The sequence below is a fragment of the Mandrillus leucophaeus genome, unplaced genomic scaffold, assembly GCF_000951045.1.
Source record: "Mandrillus leucophaeus isolate KB7577 unplaced genomic scaffold, Mleu.le_1.0 Scaffold42, whole genome shotgun sequence".
NCBI classification, from domain to species: domain Eukaryota; kingdom Metazoa; phylum Chordata; class Mammalia; order Primates; family Cercopithecidae; genus Mandrillus; species Mandrillus leucophaeus.
This window is the reverse complement of record NW_012104476.1, coordinates 4,403,508-4,409,022: the sequence shown is the minus strand read 5'-3', so window position 1 is coordinate 4,409,022 and position 5,515 is coordinate 4,403,508. Positions and strand designations below refer to the sequence as shown.

Here is a 5,515-nt window from a genome sequence, read left to right as displayed (position 1 = left end):
AAAAAAAAAAAAAAAAAAAACCTTAGGACCCATTTCTTCACATGAGGAGGAATCAGGGTGCTGACCCCTGGACACCTTATGCCCCTGACAGTACCCCCACAGTAGCATCAATAGCAGACGACAGTCGCAGTTATTTAGAAATGGGCAGGAGCAGCCCTGGCTTCGGCCACCATCTGCTTGCTTTGCTCCCAGCAGCTACTCGCATGCATCTGAAAGCACCAGAGTGAGGGCGCGTGTGCCTCCCAGGCAGCCCTCCTGAGGCAGCTGTTCTCAACGTCCATCCTCCTGGCCCCTGACCTGCAGCAACCTCCCCAGCCGCCTGGCTTGTCCAGGCCCGTAGCTGGGAAGGAAGAGATGAAGACACAGGAACACACCGGGACTCCACACCCGTAACCACGTTCTGTTTGTTCGCCCTAGGAAAGACTGCTGCCTTTTCAACGGAAGGGAAATTCCTAGGACTGGCTGTCCCCTGCCAAACTCGGTGGAGCGTCTGCACCTTGGCTATGTCTCCTCTGCTTTTGCCAGTTTCCTCCCACTGAGAGGATGGAGGTGTCCGCACAGCTTTGGGTCTCATGAGGGATCTGCCTCCTGAGCAAAGAGCTCTTGATCCTGATTCCATGCACAGCCCTGCGGTAAGGAGCCCAGAAGAAACGTGTTTCCTGTTAAAACTGCTCTTGTCCTCTTTTCTTACCAGATTATGAAGTTTGTGTTCAAGGAGAGGGTTTAAAAATGGGATCCTGTAAGCAGACTTGGGCAGTCTCCTTTTGAAATAGGTTGTCTGTACATGTTCTAATGTTTTGTAGAACACGTGTGCCTGTTTAAGTGTATTGATGTGAATAATATTAAATAATTATTTAATTCAATGTATTGTTTCTGAGAAGTTGGGAAATTATCATTATACATTTACAACGTAATGACTTTTGTATTTTATTTTTCAAAATAAAAGCTTTCAATGTGAAGCATTCTGGTAGTTACATGTTTTCATTAATGTGATTTCAAAGCAGCACAGACCTTATCAGACGCTGGTGTGATAAACCAGTTTCCTCGGTTGGCTATATTGTGGATACTCCCCTGGAGCCATCACTTTTTTTTTCGGGAGTGGTGGTGGGTAGAGACAGGGTCTAGCTACATTCCCCGGCCTGGACTCAAATGATCCTTCTGCCTCAGCCTCCCAAAGTACTAAAATTACAGATGTGAGCCACAGTGCCTGGCCTGCATCATCATTTTGTAATGAAGTTTTCTGTAATTTATTTCAGAGAGAACCTACTGCCATCCACTTTGGGAATCCTGTTCTATTTCATGCTTGCAGACTGTATTTAAGGACATGGAAGTTTCACCATGTTGGCCAGGCTGGTCTTAAACTCCCAATCTCAAATGATCCTCCCGCTTCAGCCTCCCAAAGTGCTGGGATTACAGGCGTGAGCCACTGCGCCCAACCCCCTTTGCTCTGTCTGATAGGCCCCTTCTCAATTCTGTGGTCTCAGTAAGCCTCACTTCCTCAGAGAGATCTTCCCTGGCCTCTTAAACTAAAAGTAATTCTCCCGCTGCTTGCCTTCTTCATGGTCATACTTTGCAGTGTTTCATCTGTTTGTTGCCTTTTTTGTTATCTGTCTGCTACACCAGCAAGTTCTTGGAGTACCAAGACTATGTTGGAGTACCAAGACTATGTTTTTTCTTGTCTGTTGTACTTTTGGCACCTAGCAAACTGTCTGGCACTTTCTAGAAACCAAGTAAGGCCAAGTGCGGTGGCTCACGCCTGTAATCCCAGCACTTTGGGAGGCCGAGGCGGGTGGATCACAAGGTCAGGAGATTGAGACCATCCTGGCTAACACAGTGAAACCCCATCTCTACTAAAAATACAAAAAATTAGCCAGGCGTGGTGGCAGAGCTTGTAGTCCCAGCTACTCGGGAGGCTGAGGCAGGAGAATCACTTGAACCTGGGAGGTGGAGGTTGCAGTGAGCCGAGATAGCGCCACTGAACTCCAGCCTTGGCGACAGAGTGAGACTCCGTCTCAAAAAATAATGTCTAAGCTATTCTGCTGCCATAATGTGGCCTTACTGCTCCCTCATATACGGTGCCTTTCTCCTCCCTCCTTTCATTCTCTTCACTTTCTTCTTCCAGATGCTCGTACACCCGGTCCCCCTACCTGGGAAATCACAACCTCATTAAGAGCTCAGCTATATTAAGTCCTATTTCTTCAAGAAATCTAACTCAACTGCTGCAACTTCCAAGTAGCAATTAGCTTCAGCATAACCTTTTTTCCTTTGTTTCCTGTGTTAGTATTATGTCACCAGTTTTGTGGGGACAAGGTCACATACCTCTCTAGAACATATCAGAATGACAGAACATCTTCAGCTATAACCCACCTAGATACCAATACTTGCCCCCAAGGGAATGTATGACTTTTATTCCCCATTATGAGAAACAAACTCACCCCTCCAAACCCAAAGAATGGACTGAGAGACCCAGAGAACAGCGGAAGTGAGACATTTAATGACGCTCTTGCAATATCGGGTGTCTGGCAGCAGGCACACCCAGCACAGTTTCAACAAGCAATTTATCCACTAGTGCACAGGTCCCTCCCCCAGTTCCTCATAGGCTGAGTACTGTGGGGTCACAATCTTCCCAGATGTCACCTATTGGTTGTTGGGTAGGGGCTTTAGGTGTTTTCTTTAGGGTTGTCCTGCTGCATTTTGTTGCAGCCCACACTGCATTGCAATCCTAGTTAGCTCAGGGGCTCTTCAAGTATTTGACTTCTGACTTAAGTAGCTGGGCAGGCTGATAAGAACAGACAACACAAGCTATTTTGCAGTTAGTAAACTTTCATCTTAGACTAAACCTCTTTGGTTCAGGTGAGGGTAACTAAGGGGGGTGGGTGACAAGCAGGCATTGGCTGTCCAAGCAGGAGCCTGCTGTATCCTGTTTCTTCTGTAGTCTACTGACCTAAGTTGATTTAAGGCACTTTGTCTTAGAAATGGACCATTGTATACATTTCCTTCATCCAGCTAAGATTTAAATTTTTTTGTAGAGATGGGATCTCACTCTGTTGCCCAGGCTGCTATTGAACTCTTGGCCTCAAGTGATCCTCCTGCCTCAACCTCCCGAAGTGCTTGGATTACAGGCGTGTGCCACCTGTTTGGCCAAATTTGTTTAAACAAAAGAGTTTAGAGGACTCCCAACTAGGAACTATTGGAGTACTCTGGGCAGATATGATTCTAGCTGGGTTGAAACAATGACCAAGATAAAAAGGAGGAAGACAGGGGAAAGGCTGGGAGGGGCACAACCAACAGGCCTTGTAAGTAAGCAGATCTGGTGGCAAAGGTCAGGGAAAACCAAAGAAGACTCCCAGGTCTCCAGGTGACGAGGCCAGACATGGTACACGGTAGTGCCGGCAGACGGAGGGGGAGTGCATACCCCCACACAGCTGGCCCACACACTCCGGCTGCAAAGGGCCAGGGACCGTGTGGTCTCCAGCTTGCTGCCTGAATTTGGATAACCCAACTCATTCTCACTGCCTGTCTTCATAGTTTCAAAATGAAGCTAAAACAAACCCGTCTCTAGTTTGTTTTGGTTTTTTTTCTGAGATGAAGTCTTGCTCTGTCGCCCAGGTTGGAGTGCAGTGGTGCGATCTTGGCTCTCTGCAACCCCGGACTCCCAGGTTCTAGCGATTCTCCTGCCTCAGCGTCCCAAGTAGCTGGGATTACAGGTGCCTGCCACCATGCTCAGTTAATTTTTTTCTATTTTTTTCAGTAAAGATGAGGTTTCGCCATGTTGGCCAGGCTGGTCTCGAACTCCTGCCCACAGGTGATCCACCCACCTCAGCCTCCCAAAGTGTTAGATTACAGGTGTGAGCTACTGCACCCAGCCTCCAGCTTGTTTTAAGAATCTAGTAACATCACTATGTTTAACAATTGGCTTAGATATTCAGAAGCTGCTGGCTGGGCACAGTGGCTCACACTTGTAATCCCAGCACTCTGGGGCCGAGGTGGGCGGATCACCTGAGGTCAGGAGTTTGAGACCAGCCTGCTCAACATAGAGAAACACCGTCTCTACTAAAAATACAAAATTAGCCAGGCATGGTGGCACATGCCTGTAATCCCAGCTACTCAGGAGGCTGAGGCAGGAGGTTGCAGTGAGCCGAGATCGCGTCATTGCACCCCAGCCTGGGCAACAAGACCAAAACTCCGTCTCAAAAAACAAAAAAAAAAGATATTCAGAAGCTGCTGACGTGAACATTTAATGAACTTGTTTTTTGTTGTTGTTTGGTTTGTTTTTGTTTTTTGAAATGGAGTCTCGCTCTGTTGCCCAGGCTGGAGTACAGTGGTGAGATCTAAGCTCACTGCAACCTCCACCTCCCGGGTTCAAGCAATTCTCTGCCTTAGCCACTTGAGTAGCTGGGATTATAGGCACCTGCCACCATGCCCAGCTAATTTTTGTATTTTTAGTAGAGACGGGGTTTCACCAGCAAGGCCAGGGTGTTGTTGAACTCTTGACCTCGTGATCTGCCTGCCTCATCCTCTCAAAGTGCTGGAATTACAGGCATGAGCCAATGTGCCCGGCCCGTTGAATGAATTTCATGAGTAAACAAATCAGATCATGAGGAAACAAAGTAGATCAAAGTAAGTGGATTCCATGAAGCCGAGAATGATGTCTTCTGGATATGCCACCTGGTAACCCCTCCTTCAGCGCCCTGTGCCCCCTGACAAACATCATGGGGAGCAGGGACAGAGGAGGTGGGTGGGGAGCACAGGGACACAGGCACGGTGACATCTGCCCCTGCCTCGCCCCTGTCCCGTCCACCCCTTTCTATAATACAATCATTTAACAATGGTTTCCCATGTGTGAAATACTTGCTTCATTCCTTCTCAATCACAGAATAGACACCACAGAATAGACACTTGATATTCAAATTTACTGAGGAAGAAACTGTTTCACATGCCAAGTGGGAACTTTAAAAAAAAAAAAAAAAACCCTTAATTAGCTGTATTATTGAAGTAAAATCAATTTAAGGGATTTAGTGTTTATTCAGGCAAGGCTGGTTGGCTTCTTGGCTCTATCTTCCCCATTTCTTCCTCCTTCTCAAAGTGTAAATTTTCTTTTCAAACCTGGGAAAAGAGTTCAAGGTGGGAGGTGGAGGCAGGAGGATGGCTTTAGATCAGGAGTTCAAGATCAGCCTGGTCAATACAGCAAGACCTTGTCTCTAGAAAGAAAAATTTTTTTTTTTTACTTAGCTGGGTGTGGTGGTGCATGCCTGTGGTCCCAGCTTCTCAGGAGGCTGAGGCAGGAGGATCACCTGAGCCCAGGAATTTGAAGGTGCAGCGAGCTGTAATTATGCCACTGCACTCCAGCCTGCGTGACAGAGCAAGACCCTGTCTAAAAACAACAACAAAGGGCCAGACTCAGTGGCTCACACCTGTAATCCCACCACTTTGGGAGGCCGAGGCAGGAGGATCTCTTGAGGCCGAGAGTTCGAGACCAGCCTGGGCAACATAGTGAGACCCTGTCTGTGTGTGT

The 5,515-nt window shown here is 47.5% G+C and overlaps 1 protein-coding gene across 1 annotated transcript in view; it reads left to right on the top strand.

The window, feature by feature from the left end:
* TPST1 (tyrosylprotein sulfotransferase 1) overlaps positions 1-962 on the top strand; it is a 166,231-nt gene extending 165,269 nt beyond the window's left edge. Inside the window, exon 6 of the mRNA XM_011992879.1 lies at positions 418-962. The gene's annotated coding sequence lies outside the window, so the exon portion shown is untranslated. The remainder of the gene's footprint in view (positions 1-417) is intronic.
* Positions 963-5,515: the final 4,553 nt, after the last annotated feature.